The sequence below is a fragment of the Balaenoptera ricei genome, chromosome 1 (assembly GCF_028023285.1).
Source record: "Balaenoptera ricei isolate mBalRic1 chromosome 1, mBalRic1.hap2, whole genome shotgun sequence".
Taxonomy (NCBI): Eukaryota; Metazoa; Chordata; class Mammalia; order Artiodactyla; family Balaenopteridae; genus Balaenoptera; species Balaenoptera ricei.
Window position 1 is genome coordinate 160,233,793 of NC_082639.1, and position 22,578 is coordinate 160,256,370.

The window sequence follows — 22,578 nt, forward strand, 5'->3', positions numbered from 1 at the left end:
GAATGGAAAACAATTGCAAACACAGGCTGGATGATAGTCACACAAACAACTTCAAACAGAACTACAGCCACCATTCCCTCAAGCTTGTCCTCGGCTATCCCTTCCTTCCCCACTGGAAACAAGCTCAAATCTCACAGGCATGTCTGGAATTGTCTCAGCATGTGAAGGGGGCAGAGTGGTGTGTGTATGTGTGTCAATGAGATGGTGAGGGTGCGAAAGGGGTGTGTCTGCAGGTGTTTGTGTATGTGAGTGGAGGTGTGCGCATGTATGTGCATATGTGACTGTGTAAGTGTGTGTGTGTGAGTGTGTGTGTTTGCGTTACAGCGTGTGGGGTGTTTATGTGTGCATCTGTGTGTACGTGCATGTGTGTGGTGATGCAGGAGTAGCCATCCTAGCGTAGGGGTTGCCAACAGAACCATGGATGGTGGTGAAGGAAATCTCTGAGCAGCAGGAGACCACTTCCTGATACCTTAAAGTCAGCCAGCGCCCTCCAAGCCCCCTTCTTGTCTCCCTCTGACCCATGAATTGCGTCCTATTGGAGTCCCTGCCCACGGGGGTGTTTGCAGCAGGTCACTGTCACTTCTGCAGGATGTTCCCAGCCAAACAGGGGCTTGGCCAACATTCCCAGCTGTTCATTGCTTGGCTGGTCCCATCTATAGGGGTCGAGGACTAAGAGGAGAAAAAGGAGCCCAACTTTGAGCAGGTTTAGTGAGCAGAGGGACACCCCCCTCCACCCATAACCCAACACTTCAGGCCTTTTCTTGTCCACTAGCAATAAAACTAGTTCTTAGTCTATTAAGAACATAATCTCCATTAGGATGTGCTTCCGATTATCTGTGACTCATCATCCCACTCAGCTGAGTGAGGCTGTCAGGGTCCCCTGCTCCACCTGTCCAGGGCTCTGCTGAGCTTCAAGGGCTGAGGTCCAAGAGGCCCTTGTGCATTCTGCAAGGCTGTGCGATGGGTTGGAGCACACCAGTGACTGGAGTGTGAGCCCTGGCCCTGCACTGAGCCCTGGGAGGCACGGAGCAGGCCCCAGTTTCCCTACAGTGTGGTCAGGGCATAGGGCTGGGCATCTGTTGACCATTCCTGTCCGACACGGGACAGCTCTCCCTTCCATCTTGGTGGTCACCAGGACCACCCCCTCTTTCTTCACACCCTTGGCCACTTCAGGGGTGCCCCATCCATTCTGCAGGGCCACGTGGACTCCCTCTAACCATCCTCGGTCCAGGAGCTCAGTGGCAGAAGCGTAAATCCTCTAGGCTGGCTCCAGACTCTACCTCCCTGGGCACCTGCCCTTCCTGCCCCCAGCAGATGGTCACAGAGCCCTTGGAGGCTGCGAGCAGGAAAAGAAGAAGCATAGCACCTGGACCAGGCGTTCCCTGACGTTGCCTCCTGCGACTCTGGCAACTTCCCTCAGGCCCCTCCCAGACAGAGAGCCCCGCCCCTTCCTGGCAGCTTAGTCTCTCTACCCAGCCTGTCCCAGCACTCCTACTGACCTTTTAGTCAGTCGTCACTCTACAAATATTTTTGGCCTGTCTGCTCTGAGCCAGGCTCTGTGCCAGGTCCTGGGGATACCAGGATGAATGAGGAAGTCAGAGGCTCCCTGCCCTCAAAGGCTTCAGAAGAGGCAGACAAATAGCACACAGTACATCATGGTAAAAACAAAGATAATGTTCATAAAACACGGAGAGCTTATCATGTGCAATCACTGTTTGTTTGTTTTTCTGTGATTACAGTTTTGAGCACTTTACATATATTGTCATGTAATCTTACATGCGTGGATATTACAAATACAAAAGCTGAGGCTCAGAGAGGTTAGGTAACTTATCCAAGGTCACACAGCTAGTAGTAAATGGGGTGAGGAGGGATTCAAACCCAGGCAGTCCAGCTCCAGAGTGGAGCTTTTGAACAATGCTAGATTGCTTCTGGACGAGTCCAGAAGGGAGAAGCTCAGGGCCCGGGGTGTCCCAGCTGCCTGGAGGGGTAGTGGAGGATCGTGGATGGTCTACCTTCTCTTCCAGCCATCTTGAACTACCTTAAACTTGGGTCTAAACACAAGGGACTGGAAGGAGACTTTGAGCTTCACAATATTAAGTCCTAAAAGGTCAAAGCTGTTTCATGCACTGAAGGGCAGCAATGTCAGTCCTTGGCATGGGAGGGCAGGGAGGCAGTAGGATCATCGTGCCAGAAGCCTGTGACCACAAGAGACCACAAGACCCCATGTCTCTGGCACCAGTTACCACCAGGTGAGCAGAGCAGTCCGGGGACCCCTAACGAGGGCTGCCCCCATTTATTTCATTCCTTCCTGTTATACTCTATTTCTCAGTCGTAACTCGCCGCACTTCAACTTCGGGGTTTCATCGTCTGTTTCATAACTCTCCAAGTTCCCCGGGAGCAGGAACTGCGCGTGTCTTAAGCAAGGTTGTGTCCCCCACAACCAGTGCCATGCCTGGCATGGAAAATATTTATTAAAGTTATTGAATGGCTGGCTGGCTGGCTGGCTGGCTGAATAATAGGTGAGTGTATGAATCTGAGCCATTCAATAGATACTCTGGGAAGGTGGAGTAGCTATTATTATCCCAATTTTATGGGGTTCGGGGCAGTGGCATGGCAGAGCTATGGGACCATCTCCTTGATCTGACTCCAGGAAAGGGAACTTTGTTGGGTCACACTAGGGACAGGTCCCCAGAGTCACAAGAATCCCTGAAGACCCAAGGAAAGTTGGGGGACAGCAGACTTCTCGCCACCTCATGTCCTGTTATCCTTTTTCTTTGCCTCTTCCCTCTGTTGGTCCCCTCCAGCAGCACATCTGTAGACCCCGGAAGGTTCCAGGCCCTTCCCCGGGCTTGGACCATCGTTGTGTTTTTGATGCCCATTACCGTGTAGTAGACGTGCCTGGGGGAGGGACACAAATATTGAGGTGTATCTCTGGGACCATGGTGACGTCGCAATATCCCCTTACCTGAGCACCCCTCACTACGATGAATACCCAAACCCAGCACTCTCGGGGCAAAGGTTTCATTCATTCATTCAGTCAGCACACATTCCTTGGGGGCATGCTGGGTGCCATGCAGAGTTCTAGGCACCAGGGACCCAGGCCTGCCCTCAAGGGGCTCTCAGTGCAGCTGGGGAGACAGACAGGAAATCAGGCAAACAAGCCAGCGAGACAAGCAACAAGCATGGTAGGCGCACTGAGGTGGGGAAGAGGAAGTTACCTCTTTGAAGGGCCCAGACGCTGGGATGAGAAATAGCACGATTTGCCGGCAGAATTCTTGTAACTAATTCTACAAGAGCCCAGCTGCCGAAGCGAATGCGTGAGGCAGGGAAGGGCAGAGAGGAAGGTGGAGGAGGAGGTGGTAACAATCCCAGCTCTAACTGCTTTGCACAGAGAAACGCACTTCATCCCCACAAGTGTATGAGCCGGGTACTCTTCACATTCTGATTTCATAGATGAGGAAATGGTGGAACAGAGAAGTTTAGTAACTTGCCCTTGGTCACACAGCTAGAAAGTAGCAGGCAGGATTTGAACACAGGAAGTCAGACTCTAGCAGCTGTGTTTCTGCACTGCTTTGGCAAGATGGAGTCCAACCACCTCCGTCCTTTTAGTCATGCTAAAGAGCCCAAGATGATCCCTTGGGATGGGGAGACCCTGGAGATTTAAATGGAAAAACTGCTCAGCCTGGCCCTTTAGGGGGACGGTCATGGAGGCCACATGGAGGATGGATTTTTTTTTTTTTATTAATTTATTTTTTATTTATTTATTTTTGGCTGTGTTGGGTCTCCATTTCTGTGTGAGGGCTTTCTCTAGTTGTGGCAAGCGGGGGCCACTCTTCATCGCGGTGCGCGGGCCTCTCACTATTGCGGCCTCTCTTGTTGCGGAGCACAGGCTCCAGACACGCAGGCTCAGTAATTGTAGCTCACGGGCCCAGTTGCTCTGCGGCATGTGGGATCTTCCCAGACCAGGGCTCGAACCCACGCCCCCTGCATTGGCAGGCAGATTCTCAACCACTGCGCCACCAGGGAAGCCCGAAGGATGGATTTTAGGGTCAAGGCAGAGAGAGCTGTTAGGAGACTGTTACTTTGATCAGGTGAGAAGAGAGCAGAGGGGGCTGGTTGGAGAGCAGGGGGTGGTTTTGAGAAAAACTGAGAAGGTAAACTCGGCAAAAACGTGGTGACTGGCAGGAAGAGAAGAATTGGGAAGAGGGAGGCATGAAGGCGGACCTGATTTCTGGCTAGATGCCTGGGGTGGTGCTTCACTGGCCAGGATATAGAGCCCAGGAGGAAGGTTGTCAGGGTGATGAGTGGGCTGGGACAAGTTACCTTTGAGGTGACTGTGGGACACCCAGGTGGAGACGCACAGCAGTTACGTAGGAGTCCCATAGCCCTCTGCCTGCCTCTCAGGCGCCACTTCTCCCATCCACCCTGCCCTCTCCCCCTGCCGCCCACTGCCCAGCGCTGCCTTCCTCAACCACCCAGAGCCACCGGCTTGCTGGAAAGCCCCAGTGTTTACTCTGGGTTCCCAGGGCCCCCTCCCTGCGGCACAGACACTCCCCCATTTCCGGGGGCCCTCAGAGACTGGGATGGGACTTTTCCACTCTGGTTTCCCCTGGCAGTTGCAAACGTTACCTGCCTCCATGTGACATGACCATGGTCTGTGACTCCACCCCTATAAGTGAACCAGCGCCAAACTGAGAAAGGCCCTGTGCCACTCTACACCTGGGAGCTGCCAGTCACCCATCAGGGTTCCCAGAGAGCAGCCCCTGGGTCTGCGGTGGGAGATGGAGGAGAACTGAGTGTGAGGGGCAATGCTTGGGGTGGAAGGACCCCAAGGCACACAGGAGTGAGCACTCACAGGGGGTCAGGAGACTTAGTGCTAATCCTGACCCTGCTACAGACGTGCCGTGAGACCGTGGGCCACTGACTCACTTGCATGGGGCTCCTCCATACTATTTAGGCTGAAGGACAAAAGCTTTCAGCTGTGCACTTCAGCTCTCACCCTCCTGAAGGGCCGCCTCTCCCACCTTTAGGAGGAGAAAGCCCTTGGCCCCAGAGTTCTGGAGCGGGAGGGCCACCGGCAGAAAACTCTGCAAGGTGTTTTAGCAACAAGCAGGACAATGGAGCGGCTTAGCACTGGTAGCTTATTCTGCTTATTTTCCCGTCTGTGTGTCAGGACACGCCAGCGCTGGGTGTCTACATTTCGGTAAGCCCCTCGTTACAGTAGCATTCTCGGCAGCTTCAGTCACTTAGACCGCAACGGTAATCCGCTCAGGAAGAGCCTGGCCCTGCCACAGCGGCCGGTGGGTGTTTGGGGCAGGGTGCCCTCCTTCCCCTGCAGCCACTCCTGCCTGCCTGCCTCCTCTCTCCCCGAGCCCTGTGTGTCACCTTCAGATGCCCTACAGATCCACCAACAAGCCCTGGTCAGTGGGAGGGCTGACGGGTCCTTCTCAATGGAAAGGAATTGAGTTAGACACTAGGAAGAACTGTCCCAGTGTTGGCGTGGTTGAGTTAGGAGCCATGTGGTCTTTCTTTGTCTAAAGAGAGTTTAAAAAATATGAGATATTTTCTTGTCTGAGGTCAAAGTTAGATGAGTAGAGGTTTGGCATGAGGGCAGGGAAATGGCCATTAAATCTCCAGAACTTTCTGGAAAGGAGTGGGAGCTGGGGGGGACTACACCAAAGCCATGGGTGGGGAAGATCCCCTGGAATAGCTCTCCAAGACATAGCTCCCCTTTCCCTCTTGAGGTAATGAATTGTGAATCCCGAGTCCTGGGTGTGGGTCTGACTACAGGAACCTCTGTGACCCACTGTTTCCTCTTCTGTCACACAGTTTTTGGTCAGTAAGACATCTCTGACCTGACACTCAGCATGTGATACTATTCACTTCTCCTTCCATTTTGAAGTCTTCTCCTCCCTCAATTACCAAAAAGTGACTTTCTTCAGGTTTTCCTTCTTCCTTGGTATGAGTTAGGAATATTCCATTTGCAGGAAACAGAAAACTCTACCTCACAGAACAAAGGGCAGTTAGTTGTTCACCAGTGGTTCAGGCGAGGACTGATGGAGCAACTCAGGGATGTCACCCAGGGCTAAGTTTCTTTCCATCCCTGCCTCTGTCTTCCTCAGCCTAAGGCTGGCTCCTCTTGGGGACACAGAAACTGCTTCCTTGTTCATGTACTGATGGAAAGAGCTTTTTTGTCCATCATGTCCATCAGAAGTGCTGTAATTCTCTGACTGGCCTGACTTAGGACAAATGTCCCCCCTCCACCACCCAATCATGGTTGCTAGAGGGGTGCCACGTGTTCCACTCGAGAGCCTCTGGGATGGGATAGGGGGTGCCCCAACATACACTCTTCCCCTGGGCCACCTCTTCTAGTTCCTCTCCCTCCCCGGCTGCCTCAGCCTCTCTTCAGCCGCTCACCTGGCACCCAGACTCCCTCTCACGGATTCAGAGATCATGTCCATGTGACTGATTCCCTCCTTTGCTGCGTCTTGAGCTCTGACTCTCTTCTAATATCTCATGCTCTATCCTGATGTATTCACAGAGCATTTCTACTTGATGTCCTCAAATTCATCCTCATAGAAAAAGAATTAACCATTTTCCCTACCGTCACCCACTCTCACACATACACACCTTAACTCTCCAGTTACTCCCATCTTGGGCTAGTCCTTCTCCTTCAGCCTCCCACATTACATCAAGCTTGACACGCTGGCAGTTCTGGAACCCATGCCCTCTCCACTGTGTCTACAGTCACCTCAAGCCTGGACCACAGAAACATCTTCTTCTGCTTCCTTCCCAAGGCGCCCAGTCTCCTTAACACTTTCATATCAGCCTTCCTAAGACACCATTGGGAATTCCCTGGCAATCCAGTGGTTAGGACTCTGTGCTTCCACTGCAGGACTGCAGGGGGCACAGGTTTGATCCCTGGTCGGGGAACTAAGATCCCGCATGTTGCGGTACGGCCAAAAAAAAAAAAAGGGACCCTAAGACACCCTCCTTCAAAAGCCTTCTATGTCTCCCCATTGCCCACATGACCAAATCCACTTCCCTGAGCCTGGCATTCAAGGCTCCTTGTGAAGCAGCCTCCTCTAACTTTTTGGGCTCACACTTTGCCCTCTAGTCTGCTGTCTGGTACACACCCCTGTCTGGTTCACTGCTTACCCTGAAAGACCGTGAGCATTCCTGCCTCTTCACTCGCCTTCCTGCAGCTTCCCAAAGGCCATCCTCCCAGCAGCCTTCCCTGACTACTTCCGCCCAGCAACCTCTCTCTCACTGTCCCCTGCCAGCACACATCTGGGTGTGTATGTGCCCATCTGCCCTTGCGTTCCTAAATGCATCAAAGCCCCTGGACAGAACAGTTGCTGCTGCCCTCGAATCCCCTGGGAGAGCCTGTTCTCAATAGAAATGAGCTCATGTGTGTGGAAGCACTTGGAACATTCCGAGTTCTGTTGGGTAGAGGTGTGCTTTGGTGTTTCACCAGCCTGGAGGGCAGCGGCAGTGACACTGGAAGAAGCTGCAGAAGGTGGAGCCTCAGGGAGAGCGTGGTCGTTAAGGACAGCCTGCCAATCCGGCGAGAGCCACACCCAGCACCAGAAGATGTGACATGAGCTACAATCCCAGCTGGCCTGCTAACTAGCTGTGGGATTTTGGGCAACTCACTTAACCTCTCTGAGCTTCAGTTCCCTCACCAGAATGAGGGTCATTATTCCACGGCTCTGCCTGCATCCAGGGTCGTTGGGAGGATGATGTGAGGTGATGTACGATAGACTGGAGGAGTGTTTATCCAGTGAGTGACCTGGTCTCAGCCTGGCCTGCCTCTGAGGGACAAAGAAAGGGCAAGAAGGAAGCCTGGGCCCCCCTCCCCCAGCGGGAAGCTCTGCAACAGTCTGGCCCTCAGCAGGCTGTGGGGAGAACAGGAGCAGATCAAAGGCCAGGGTTGTAAACAGCAGGGCAGGCACCTCTCCCCAGGCAAGAAACCTGCGGACCAACTCCATCTGACACCCTCCTGGCCGCCAGGAGGGCCTTCCTGCCCTCTAGTGGACACAGTTAGGAGGTGCACGCACTTATGAAGCCGAGCTGCAGGCAGAGTTGCCTACTCTTAAGAGCAACAAGGTCTTCAGAAAGCCACTGTGTACTGAACTATAAACTTTGTCATCTTATAGAATTCTCAACAGTCCTTCAAGGTCTGCCTTATCAGCCCCATCTTACAGACGGAGATCCTAAGGCATAGAGGTTATGGAATTGCATAAGTCCACACGGTTCATAATGGTGGAGCAGGGATTCCCAGGCCAGAAGGTATGTGGAGGGGTCTGGGACCCTCTAAGACCCACCCTGGGGAGAGCTGGCTAGCGGCTGGAAGATACAGGTTTATTGTCGAGGAGTTTTGTCATGGGAAAATCAGGGCAGCTGGCTCTGCAGAGGCCTCCTGAGAGCTCCCTCCGTCCCTTCTGCTCCTTGCTTGCCCCTCTGTCTGCAGCCTCAGCTTCCCCCAGGCAGCTTCCCCTCCAATAGGGGGGCAGATCCTGTGACCCAGGGCCCTTTTTCTTTAAGGTAGGGGTCCACAGACTTTCTGTTAAGGGCCAAAGAGTAAATATTTTAAGCTTTGTGGGCCGCATGGTCTCTGTCTTGACCCACTCTGCTGCTGTAGCAGGAAGCAGTCATAGACGATACATAGTGAAGGAGTGCGCGGCTGTGTCCCAATAAAACTTTATCTGTAGGCACTGAGGTTTGAATTTCATGTAATTTTCAGGTGTCATGAAATATTATTCTTCTTTTGAAGTTTTTCCACTATTTAAAAATGTAAAATAACATTCTTAGCTTGCAGGCAGCACAAAAACAGGCAGTGGGGCCTTAACGACCCTGCCCCTGCTCTAAGTTGAAAGTCTGTCTCTAAAGCGTTCGGGCTTCAACTCTTCCATCTGATTGCTCCTTCTTTGTCCATTGTTCCATTTCCCCTTCTGATCCCTCAGTGAGGCCAGAGCCCAGGAGCCCACCCCTCCTCCTGTTCTCTCTCTGTTCTTCTCTCCCACCCCTCCCCATGGACCCTCATTCTTGCCTCTTGTGTCTCCATCTCCCGAGTCCGGGGCAGGGAGTCCCAGCATCAACCCCTTTCCCCCTTCTCCTCAGCCACAAAGCCTTTGTCTAGCCGCCCTGGATTGCTCAACCCCCTTCAGCTTCACACTTCCTTACCTGTATGTTTTAGAAGGCTTATCCCTTCTCCAAACCCCCAGCAGTGACATGGAATGCTCCAGAAAGTCCCCCCGCCCCCCTGGGTATTGCTGCCGCCCTGGCGTGGGTCTAAATCCTGACTCTGGCACCAGCCAGCAAGTGATCTTTGTCTTGTCCTTCTCCAGACCCTCATTTTGTCTGTGTTTTCTGCTGCCTTGTTGAAGAAACAGTGTGGTGCTGTGATGTAAGAACTGAGTCAGGAGCCAGGAGCCCTGGGTTCTAGTGCCAGCTCTGAACTTAGGGGAGTTACAGGGTGTTGGGGTACGAGAGCCATACACATCAGAACACACAGACCTGGGTCTCAAAAGAGATATAGATTTGGGCAGAGAGTTCTCATCACCAAAAAAAAAGTTAACTATGGGAAGTGTTAACTAAAGGTATTGTGGTAACCATTTCACAATATGTATGTATATCAAATCATCACCCGTGTATGCCTTAAACTTACACAATAGTGAGATATATATATATATATATATATATATATATATATATATATATATATATCTGAATCACTTTGCTATACACCTGAAACATTATAAATCAACTATACTTCAGTTAAAAATGGGGGAAAAACCTGGTGTTGACAAGGATTTCTAGATTGTGTTTCAAGCTACGTTATGAGTCAGTAAACATAATCCAATCTTTAAAAAAACTTACACAATGTTATATGTCAGTTACATCTCAATAAAGCTGGAAAAAATCTGGAATAACAAAAAATATATATATTTGGGAATCAACAGCTGAAAAACACCCACAGGGGCTGTCTTAACACTCTGTGGCCAGAAGGTGGCAGCATAGGCCACTAAGGGGTGTTCTGAGGGGCAGGAAAGAGGGGCTCGAAGAGAGAAGTAGCTCCCCCAACTGTAGATTTACCTCCTGGTTGGACAACAGTGCCTGTCACCCAGGTGTGGGAGGAAAGGGGAGCTGAATCAGAGGGTAAATGTATATGTAAATAGAAATATACATAGCTTTTTCTAACTAAAACCCTACTGGATGGGGATCAAGCAGGTGTTACACTGCCAAGAGCACTGAACTAGGAACCCAAAGGTAGCACTCATCTGGGGAGTGATGGAGGAGCACAGGCTACCCACTCCCAGGCTGCCTAGGTTCAAATCCCAGCTTTACTGTTTACTAGCTTTGTGACCTTGGGCAAGTTACTTAACCTCTCTGTGTTTCAGTTTCTTCAACTTTAAAATAGGGACAATGGAACTTCCCTGGTGGCACAGTGGTTGAGCATCCACCTGCCAATGCAGGGGACACGGGTTCGAACCCTGGTCCGGGAAGATCCCACATGCCACGGAGCAACTAAGCCCGTGAGCCACAACTACTGAGCCCACATGCCTAGAGCCCGCGCTCCACAACAAGAGAAGCCACTGCAATGAGAAGCCTGCGCACCACAATGAAGAGTAGTCCCCTCTCGCCGCAGCTAGAGAAAGCCCGCACGCAGCAATGAAGACCCAACGCAGCCAAAAATTAATAAGTAAAATAAATAAATTTAAAAAATAAAAAGAGACAATGAGAGTATCTATCTCCATAGGGTTGGGTAGGTATTAGATGAATTGATACATGAAAAGCTCTTAGAATGGTGCTGGCATATACTAAGTGCTTAGTATATATTAGCAATTAATGTTATTATCTTTAAAACCCACACTAAATGGGAAACTTTCCAGGTCCTTCCTTCCCATGAAGAGGCCCCAAGATCTCAGCCTGGGGACTCAGAAAGGTAGCAGCCTTGTCAGATCAGCCACTGGGAGAAGGGTCCTGGCAGAAGCATAGCACATCATGCCACCCCAAAGCCTCAGATTCAAGAGGCCATGCCAATGGTATGGTCAGAGGGCACGTACCTCCCTACCCTGATGCCCTTTTTACCTGACCAGGGTCTAGCACCTCCCTTTACCAGTCTCCAGGAGGAATTAGTGTTTGTTTGTGAATATGTGTGTGTGTGTACAGAAGATGAGGGGAGCTGTCTATTTTTTTCTCTCACTACCCCAATTTGTTTCTGAATCTGAAGACAAATGATGTGATGGAAAGATCCCAGGCTGGGCATTAGGAGACCCAGGTTCCAGTCCTCACTGTGTGACTTTGGGTGACTTACTTTCCCTCTCTGAACTCAGTTTCTCAAAGGTCCCTTCTGACTCTGATATTTCACGGTCTTTGGGTGGGCTTATGATTCCTCTCCCTGGTTGTGCAGCTGCACCCCAGACTCCTCTTCCACTATCTTCTCCCTCATCTTCCCTCACCCTGCTCCAGCGTTCTTGTAAAAGGCTCCTAGACCTAGAAATGGGGTAAGTCTTTTGAGAGCGAATGAGAGAAGACAGACAACCTTGTAGCCGATCAGTTTCTATTTCCCCTGCAGGATGCTTCTCAGAGTTCAGAAGGTGGGCCCAGGCTGCCAATTTAGCAAACAGCTGGGCCCCTGGGAACTGGAGTCTAAAAACAGCTAAGGGGCAGAGCCTTGGAGGTCAGAAGCCTCGGAGCAGTCTGCACCGAGGGAGGGTGGCCTCTGGCTCCACCTCGGGTTCCAATCCTGGGAACTGCCATGTCTGGAGGCCTGCCCTGCCCATCATTTCCTGACATTGCTCAGAGCTCTGCTTCTGCCCGGACCAGCGGCCCACGCCCCAGGAGCTGGGTAGGGGATTAAAGTTCCCAACCTTGCGGAGCTTTAATCCTAACAGGGCTGCTGGCATCAGGGAGACGATGCTGACTCCCAGGAGCCCAGGCTCACGGCTCTCCTCGGAACGAGGAGGGGGTGACCTTCTCCCACCACCCTAACGGTGCTGGAAACCAAAGGGAGACACGGTTCTGTCAGCTCTCTCTGAATTTCTTGTAAGCAACAGCACGGGCAGAAAGGGTAGGCAGAGAAATACTTCCCGGGGCCTAGAAAACCATGAAATGATGAAACGGAATCTTGTTCCAGAGTGTGGGATCCAGGAAACTGAACCCAGACCAATAAGCAGGATTGGGGGACCCAATACAACATGAAAATGCTGGGTCCCTTATTCAAAAAGTATTAAAAATTTCAAGAAGGCAACAATAAAGCATTAAACCAAGCATGAGCCTCCGAAGTGTGGTGCCATTCTGAGCACAGGGCCCCGTGAGATGCATGATTACATGCCCGAGAAGTCAGCCCTGCCAGAAACTATCATTTATTAAGCACCTACTGTGTGCTAGCCTCTTTATATCCAGTATCTCATTTAATTCTCAAATAGCCCTATGAGGTAGCCATGATTAGGTCCTCTTCATGGATGAGAAAATTTAGGCTCAGAGAAGTTAAACCACTTGCCCAAGGGCACAGAGGCTAATGAGTGGTATCTGAATCAAGATTTTTCTGAGGCCAGAACCTGTGTTCTTCTCTTGAGTGGTGCTGCCTCTGATGTACAGTCTCTGGGGGCTGCCGGGGTCACGACATCTGAGTGTGGGCGCTCTGAGGTGTGGCAGAGACTCCCTCCCCTGGTTTGACATGCCCTGTTCTGGACTGTGTTATCTGGAGGGCGCCTGGAGCCTGGCTTGAGCATCAAGGCATTGCAGAAAGCACACATGCTCTGGACTCAGTCAGACCTGGATTTGTATTCAGCTATGCCTCTCACTAGGTGACTAGGAAGGTCACTCGAACTCTCGTAAGCTTCAGTTTCCTCATCTGTAAAACGGGATAACAATATCTACTTAATGTTATCATGAGGATTAACTATGATCTACATAAAGTGCCTGACACACAACAGGCACCCAGTAAAGTCAGTTCCCATCAGGAAAACACACTGGCGGCCACCCCTACCCCACCTTTTCTTTCTTCAGCAAGCCCCCCAACCTCGCCCCCCTCCTCGCCCTCTTTGAAGCAGCCTAAATTCACTCTTCTCTCTAGGGCTTCTCCTCCAGGCCTGGCCAGTGAGGGAGATCTCTCAGCTCCTCTTTCTTAAAGAAATTGGCGGTTTACATCAGGTTTCGAGGTTTATTGCTAATCATGCCAGGGAGAATTACAATGCCTAATGTGGGAAAATTACCAGGTTTCTGGACTCTTACAGAGTCTCGGTGGGTCTGACTCCTTTCTGGGGCGGCAGCCCAGCCCTGTTGCTCGGGCACCACCTACTTCCATTCCTCAGAGGGGCCTCACCCCAGTCCCCTGCTTTCCTCTTCCCCGTCCCCTTTCAGGGAAAAGCAGGCTGACCATTCCCTGCAGGGAGGCCTCCTTCCATGGAAGCCTCCCACTGGGTCCTGGGCAGGACCTGGGGGCCTTCTTGTCTCAAGGGAGAGGTTTGGGTTTCTGACAGCTCCTGGCTGAGGTCCCTCATCTACTCAACTTTCACCCTCTTAGGGACATTTCCCTGGGGACAAAGTCCCCTTCCAGTCCCTCCCAGCCCATGCCAGGAAGAGGAGGGAGACGGTTGCCTGGGGGCACACCTGAGGTCTGAGAAACCCTCTGGTACCCAAGTAAAGAGAGCACATCCTCCCTTCCCCTCCACTTCCCTCCCCCAGAACCCAGCCAACTGCAGCTTCAGCTGCCTAAGGTGACACCTGCCCTTTTGCCCTCTCTCCAGGAATAAATATTGGATCAGGTTCAGTCACCAGCTGTTTAACTAAGAGTGGAGCCGTGGGTTCATAAATGGCTGGGATCCTGAGGAAGAAATGCTGAGTGGTATTAATGTCTCAGAGGGACCAGGGGCAAACTCACTGGGGCAAACAGTAGGCCTGAGGGTCCAGACTGTTCACAATCCCTTCCTTCCCCTGGCTGCACCAGACACTGCCAGATACCAACCTATGAGTCTGGGCTGTCACCTGGAGTAGCTGGTTCCCTGGAATAGGTCTTTCTTGCCAGGTCATTTGGCACTCAGGTCTGATTTGGGGCAGCCTGGTATATTCGGGTATTGTACCCAGTCACACCTGTTCACAAGGAGAGACTTACCATCAGTGCCTGGGCACTCAGGTGCATTTTCACCTGGTAGTACCTGGCACAGTCAGATGTATTTTGATCAGACATTCCTGTTCATTCAGATGTAGGGGCCCTGGACCCAGCTGATCATTCAGGTATACCTGAGCTGAGCAGGCCTAGTATCTGCTCCATCACTCAGACAGCGTGTGTTCCTGGGAGGCCCTGCTAATCCACACCATTCTGGTCATGGGCTCACCCCAGAGAAAAAGGGATTGTGAGTATAACTCCCTACTTCTTCCTCACTCCTCTAGACGTGCCCCCCAACCCGGGGCCTGTCCAGATTGCTTCTGGTTCCTGACCCATGCTGACCCTTCCTGTCTGCCTGGCTCCCCTCCCAGCCCTCAGGCCACACCTGGCTGCTCTGGAGCCCCAGCCCCTCCCAGGCTGCAGGAAAAGGGGAAGCGGGCCTGGGAGGAGCCCCCAGGAAAATGAGCTGTGGCTCCAGGGAACAATGGTCACCGGGCTGGGTTCACAAGGTGTGGTGGCAAAGGGCTCCCAGCTGGTCCCGGCAGGATAGGCTGGGTTGGGAAACGTGGTTCCTGCAGGCTGAGGTGGGAATGGGGCAGCTGCTTTCCCTCTGCCCTGGGCACCTGCCCCAAGCCTGGCCCAGGGCTGCTGATGTGCTGGGATTCTGAGAGGGGGTGAGAGGAGCACGACCCACCTTGGCATTTCTCTGGGCTGTGCCAGCCTCAGAGGCCAGCACTGTGAGTCACCACTGCAAGGCTGTCCTCACCCTCCTGCCGTCCCCAGAGTGGGGAGGGCTAGAGGGGCAGCAGCCTTGGTCTGGGGCCAGTCAGAGCCAGGAGAACCACCACGGGGGAGGGGCCGGCCCGGGGCTTCTGTGCACTCTTCTGACTCTCAGCAGAGTTAGTTCCCTGGGCTCTAGCTGGGCACTGGCCACCAATCCAGCTGCCCAGTTTAACATGAAATGCCTTGCAGATGTATGCCAAGTGGCATCTACCTCTATTCATGCCCCAGTTTCAGCAGCTCTGGCCTCTGGGTCTCCCTGTCTCTGGCCCCAGTGAACTGGCCATCTTGCCTGTGCTGAATGTTTTCTCTATGGCGCTGTCCTTCTCCATCAGGATCCAGCTGCCAGAGCTGGAGCTTGGAACATCACACCATCCAGGCCCAAGCCGCTCAGGCAGGGGGAGAGGGGAGAGAACTCTAGGGGGTGTGGCGCTCCCCTCCCCAGGCCCCAGGCAGCTGCCTCCTCTCCAGTCTCCTCTCTCCTGCCCCATCCTCACTCTGGGCCCTGCGCAGCAGCGTGGGAAGAAGTGCTACAGGCACCTTGGAGCGTCTTCTCCATCCTTCGGCTGGTGGTCGTGGTTGGCTGGAGACGTGTGGGCGTCCAGGGCAGGCCGGTCAACTGGCACCCCTTCATGAGGATATCTCTTCACTTGTTCAAAGTGGATTTAGAAGAGAGGCCAGGGGCTCTGTGGGGGTGGGCAGAGAAGAACTGCTGGGACCACGCTTGGCCCCTCTTGCCTCCCCAGTTGGTCTGTGCTCCCCACTCAGCAAAGCAAAAGCTCTGCTGTTTAGCCCACCCCACTCTCTTGTCACTAGAGCCTTCTTGACGGTGAAGGGTGCTCACCTGTGCCCTAAGTGGCTTGTCAAATGATTTCTCCTACACATATCTTGTTATATTTCCATCTTGTGCACCTGTCTGCTGGCCCAGCCGTTACTCCAGTTCTGGCTACAAGGGCCTCTGGGGGCCATATTGTCCCCCCCCCGAGTCCTCCCCTGCCCCAGCTACCATCCCCATCAGTCCCTGGATGACTGAGAACCAATGATGTGTGTGTGTGTGTGTGTGTGTGTGGTGTGTGTGTATGTGTGTGGTGTGTGGGGGGGGGTGTGCGTGTGTGGGGTGCATGTGTGTGGTGTGTGTGGGGGGGGTGCGTGTGTGTGTGGTGTGTGTGGGTGTGTGGTGCGTGTGTGGTGTGTGTGGTGCGTGTGTGGGGGTGCGTGTGTGGGGTGCGTGTGTGTGGGGGGTGTGTGGGGGGTGTGTGTGTGGGGTGTGTGTGTGGTGTGTGTGTGTGTGTTGTGTGTGTGTGGGTGTGTGTGTGGTGTGCGTGTGTGTGGTTTGTGTGTGGTGTGTGTGTGTGGGTGTGTGTGGGGGGGTGTGTGTATGTGTTGGGGGGTGGGGTCCTTAGATGTTTTCAGACAAACCTGGAGCAAAGACTTCACGGCCACCCCCCACTCCCCACCTTTCCCAGACTTGCCTTCCAGAAGTCCAACTCAGAATCTCCTGGGAAGCCAGTTTGGCCCATTTGCTCTCGATCCTGGGTGTCCAGGTAGAAGGTGGGGTCCCTTCCCTTGTTCCATGCCCTTTCACTTCCTTTCCCTGAGGACTTCTCAGATCTCCTCCCAAGGTCATGGGAGGGCCTGGGACTCCCCACTCACAACTCATGCCCCTCTAGTTTCCCTTCCCCTGAGCAGGGCCCATAGCCAGGCCTTGCCCTTGCCCTTGCCCTGCCCTGTCCACTGCCTCCCTATCCCCCAGGAGGGGCGGGCGGGTGCCTTGAAGAGACTGGGATTTTGTGTTTAATTATGGAGCAGGCACTTGGCAATGAGGCGGCTCCCGGCAGGGCGTGCAGCGTCTCTGGCACCCTGGCTAATGAGATAGTGCCGAGCCAGCTGACAGAGGAACGCTCTGTAATTTACGGGGGCCTAATTGCTGTGGAGGCTATTGCTTTTTAATGTGATCAGGAGCAAAGGCCTTCTTCTTCTTTTTTTTCCCCCCTTTAATCCATCCAACTGGGAGAAAGGAGTTCTGGTCTCTCCTCACATGTTGTTCCAACCTGAACATGCTACTCAGTGGCCACAGGGGGTCCATTCAAAGTCTTTACTCCTGAGCCATTGTTCAGAGCAGGGTCCTGAGCCGCTTGGTGCTTGGGAGAGGCAGAGAGGAAGTTCAAGGTGCCCTGACTGCCCCTCAGACTAATGCCCCTTTAGCACCTGTCACAGCATATGCCCCACTGTCAGCACAGGGGTCAGCCTCACCCGCTGGACCACTCGCTCTCGGTCTTTTCTGGATCATAGAACCCTTTGAGAGTCTCACAAATGCTTCTCTTGCTCTCTTTCAAGAAGAATAATAGCTAACACTGATTGTCCTCTTATTCTGTTCCAAGCACCGTGCTAAGTTATTTACATACATTTCCCATTAAGCCCTCCCTCAGTATGACCCTATGAGAAAGGTACTCTCTGATCACCACCTCATAGATTAGGGAATTGAGGCACAGAGTGGAGGATAATTTGCCACATCACACAGATAAGACTTGAATCCAGCAGATTGACTCCACTTGAATACATTCATTTGTAGAGTTTCTCTCTTTAAAACCGTGCAGTCTCTGTCTCTGACACACACACACACACACACACACACACACACACAGTCAATATCAGCCTATAACAGTATGGATTTTCAGACTCTCTGAAGCTCTGCGCTGCTCCAGGGTATAACATTCCCCACATTCAGGAGCCCTGAACCCAGACTGTGAGACACCTGAGAGCAGCAACTGTACCCATCATCATGACTGCTGGAGAGGCAGCACTTAATTAGCGTTTACTGAAGGAAGGAAAGGGGGAGGCAAGGGAGGCAGGGAGGGAGGACGTGATCCCTGCCTTCGAGAAGTTCAGCATCTAATTAGTTGGACAAGATACCCAAACGCAAAGAAGACTTTTAAATAACAACTCAGAAGAAGAGAGGAGCCCCGACCCATCCATGCAGGACCCATTGTGCTCACTGGACAAAACACACAGACACAGAGAATGGGAAGCTGCTGGTGCTGCAGGGATCTCAGGGTGGTGGAGGACCAGCTGGGTGACAGAGGTGGCAGGCTCGGAGCCGCTCAGGAAGAAGTCACCAGATGCCCACAGTGCTCCTGACACCAGCTTTGTTTGCTTTCTCTCCAGAGTGGCGGCACCAGGAGAGCCCCCCAGGCTCCTCCTGCTCCCCACTCCTGCACAGCCTAACAGCTCAGCAGTCGCCAGTACCCCCAATCTCCCTTCCCTACCTTCCAGTCACCCCTCGGCCCTCCACATCAGGCTTCTGCCCACCCCATCCTCCAGAACTGCCCTCGTCAAGGTCACCAATGTTGGGTGACCAACTACCTCCATTTGCCCAGGACTTTTCATCCTAGAACTAGACGAGTCCCAGGAAAACTGGGACTGTTCACTTCCTAGTTGCCAAATTCAATGATGCCTTTCAGTCGTTAACTACCTTGACCTCCAGGCTCCTCCTGACGCCTCTTTCCTTCTTGACACCCTCTCTGCTCCTGACTCCTGGCTCGTTCTCCACCTCCTTTGTCAGCTGTTTCCTCTGCCAATTCCGTTCCACCGTTTTGGTTCTCCAGGCTTATTATACACTAGGTACTGGGAATACAAAGGCTAAAGATGTGATCCTTGGCCTCAGGAAGCTCATACCCCAGTAAAGAAGACAGATGCAGAGTCCCCATGTATTGGGGGGCACTCAACGAGAGAAGTGTGTAGACAGAACAGAAGCGCTTCAGACTGCTGAGTGATTAAGCCTGTCTGGACAGCATCGAGGACCCTGTCAAGGAGGTGGTGACTCCTGAGCTGGGCTTTGAAGAATGAATAGGAGTTAACTAGATACCAGGAGGAAGCCCCTGTAGTTGGTGAGAACAACATATGCAAGTCATGAAGCAGTGAAACACAGTAGGTGTGCAAGGGAAGCTCATGCAGCTGGATGTGGCTGGGCATAAATCAGTGGGGGAGGTCAAGATAAGCTGACGAGGCAGGCAGAGGCCGGGTCACAGGGGACTCATAGGCCATGCCTCCACAAGCAACTCCATGAATGAGATTGAAGAGGCCCAGAGCTCCCAAAAATGAATGAAAAATAGTGTGCATATGTGTTTTTGATTCTAGGAAGGAAGTTCCTCGGCGTTCGTCAGATTCTGAAGGACGTCTTAGGGGCCCAAAGGCTCACTGTTGAGGCGCTATCAGATGCAGCTGGGCAGAGGAGCCCATTGTCAGCTTTCCGTTTTTAACTAAGATAAACGCTCCGGTAGCTGAAAGGAGGATTCTGGGGTATGGAAGCGAGAAGCCAGTTTAGCAGTGGGGCACACAGTGTCAAAGCCTCAGCTTTCTCGTTGGCCCTGAGCAGAGTCTCCCTAAGGCAGTCTGCCATCCCTACCAGCACCTGCCTCCAGGTCCACCCAGCGGGTCTCCTGGACTTCCAGACTTCTCCACCAACACGCTCTGCAGGCCTCTTAAAGTCCACCTGGCCATAGCCAAAGTCAGCATCTGTGCCTGGCAAACGGTAGATACCAAGTAAGTGTTTTCAAGTTGAACTGAGTTCCAACTCTATAATCTACCCATGAGCGGAATTTTAGGGTTTGATTTTAGGTCTTTCTGGGGACCAATCAACTTTCTTTTTCTCAGAAGATTCAAAATTCTTCAGGTTTTCTGAAAAGAAAATCTGTAGTTCCCATCCTTATTTATTAGTTGAAAAGTAATTACATGCTCTGAGCACATACTATATAATACAAGCAGGAGCCTCTGACCCCGTCTATAGATGAGCAAACTGAGGCCCATGTCTAAAAAAAAGCTATTTAGAAAGCCTAGGTGGACCAGCTGCCTCTCTTCTCCCTCATCCTGCAGGGGAACCCTACTCAGTGACCTAACCCCAGCCAGTGTTGCCTGCATTCTCGCCCCAGTGACTGTCAGTCTCGTTGCTGAGGAGGGCCACTTTCCCATTTTCTCAGCTCTGGGTGGTGGTTTCATTGTCGTGGTAATGCAGCGACCTGAAGGCTGTGTGTGTGTGTGTGTGTGTGTGTGTGTGTGTGTGTGTGTGTGTGTGTGTGTGTGTGTGGTATGTTTGGGAGGCACTGCTGGATACAGGGGTGGGGTTCTAATTGGTCTGATGGTTGCTAGGGTCAACAGGGCTGTGATTGGCTGACTCTGTTTATGTGTCCACCCTGTCCTAGAACCCTCTAGGGATGCAGCTGTTGCCCGATCTGAGGTCTGGAGTGGTCGTGCATGGGGGGCAGTGTGTGTGTGTACATGTGTACACACAAACAGTGAGGAGAGGATGCTTGGTGCAGTGATAAAGTGGAAACTTCCAGGCTCTCTACTGGAATTACAATGGAATCAGGTAAATGATATTTTTCTCCTACTCATCCCCACTCTCCACATATCACTGGAAAACAATGGCCTGGGTTTCTTCAGTGGAGGAGTAAGAACTGGCTGAGTCCAGCCACATCCTGCTTTTCCAACTGACTAGTACAGCCTAAGGAGCTAGGGCATAGGGGATTGATCCATGGGCTCAGGTCTCTGCTGCCACTTTCCCTCCTCCCTGCCAAGGACATACATGCCCTTGGGGAGAGTTTCTCTCTGTCCTTACTTAGTTTCTCATTTCTCTTGTCTTCACTTGTCTCCTAGAACCCTAAGAAGGGCTCTTTGGTCAAACACTAATGATCTCACACACATGCAGATTTTTTATAGTTTACAAAGCACTTTGACATTCACACTCTCATGGAATCCTCCTGAGAGGCAGGCATTCACATTATTCCCATTTTGCAGAGGAGTAAAACTGAGGCCCAGATAAAGAAATGACTCCTGCACCTTAGGGGCAGAGTCAGGTCTCTGGGCCTTCCAAGGGTTCCTGCAGTGCTCCTGGAGACTGTGCCTGCCTGGGTGCAGGAGGGGCCAGAAAGGAGGAGAGCCTGCAGCAGTGTTGCAGGAAGGAGATTCTCTGTTGGCTGAACTCTCCCTGTCTGGGTGCTGCGCCTCCCAGGAGAAAGTGGGGCGGGCTTGAACTTTGGTTTTTCAGAAGCTATTCAAATGTGCTGCCCGCACAGTCTGTGAGGGAGAGCTGTTTCCAGCTTCCCCACTCAGCCCTCAGGCACCCAGGGATGCCTGTCCTATCTGCAGAGCAGCAGCATGTCACTGGCAGTGGGGAGGAGGGACAGGATCAGGAGGAAGAGTGGGTTGGGCTGCCCCTGGGGCCCCCATTGTCATGCTGCTCAGGCCTGCCAGCCTGTTGTGCTAGGGCCACCAGAGCCTCCCAGGAATGCCGCAGACCCTTTAGGCTAGCAGAGGGGAGGGGCCTGCAGGGGAGAGGCCCCAGGAGCTGGGGCACCAGGGGAAACCCCCAGCTGAGAGAGTCTTGTCTGACCCTCTGCAAGGAGGCAGTTATTGGGCTGCAGGGAAAGGAAACAAGCATTGATAGGCGCTAGGTTTACATCTCATGAAAACCTCACAACAGCCCCAAGAGAGAGAGACTATTACCATCTCCATGTTACAGACGGGCAAACCAGAGATGTGAGTAACTGCCCAAGGTCATACCATCTACGTGACTTTAAAGCCTGAGGTTTTGGTTGGTGGGGCAGCAGCGTGGGCGTCCCTCCTTAGTGGAGGACACAGGTAGTGCTGCTTCTACTAAGCTGGGCTTGTTGAGAGATGTATGGAAAGAAAATTGGCATGGAAGAAGGGTGGGGTCACCAAAGGATTTGGAGGCAATTTTCCGAAGGGCAGAGAAAGGGAGCAGAAAAATTAGGATGAGCCAAACACACACACACACACACACACACACACACACACACGTAGGCTCTTTATCCTGCTAGCAAGCTCCACCCACATGCCTATGGTCACTCTTACCTGGCTCCCCCTTCTACCTGTCCATTTGCTCATGCCCTTCCCTGGGGCTCCCAAGGCTCCATTTGCCATACAGACTCCATACAGACACCCATCTGCAGCCCATCTCCCTCCCCCAATCCCAAGGAGCAAGGCATTGCCTTCAAAACTGAAGATGTCAAAGACTCTGAAATGAAATCCCATGTCAGGGGGTGGGGGGCTGATGTGATAGTCTCTGAGCAGGTAGCTGACCCTACATCATTTAAGCTGTCACCTCTCCTCTGTGAAGTTGTCCCTGATTCTCCTGGGCACAGTTAAGGGATTCCTCTTGGAGTTACCTTTGCCTTGCTAGGTAGCTCTTCCTCTACACATCTCTCTCCCTGGGATGCTGACCTGCATAAGAATGGGGACTGATTGAAATCCCAAGGATCCATCCGGTACAGACCCTGGCACATAGCAGGTGCTCAATAAATGTTTGTTGAATGTATAAACAACAGTAATTACATCTACTATTTATTGAGTCCCTGTTACAAGCCAAGCCCTGTGCCTTGGCATACATTATCTTTAATATGCACAACAAGCACACACATCAATTTTAGTACCTTTGTTTACAGATTGCAAAACTTGGCTCAGAAAGTTTAAGTCACTTGCCCAAGGGCACACAGCCAATACAAGGAAGTTCTGGGAATCAAGGCATCCCTAAGGAGCTCCCAGCTTGGCCTATCACACCAGTGGTTCCAACCTTGACACTCTCCACTCCCTTAACTTCTAGGTGCGAAGTTCCATGACCCTGTCTCCTAACTATCTCTCCTCCTCTCCTCCCTGCTGCCACTGCA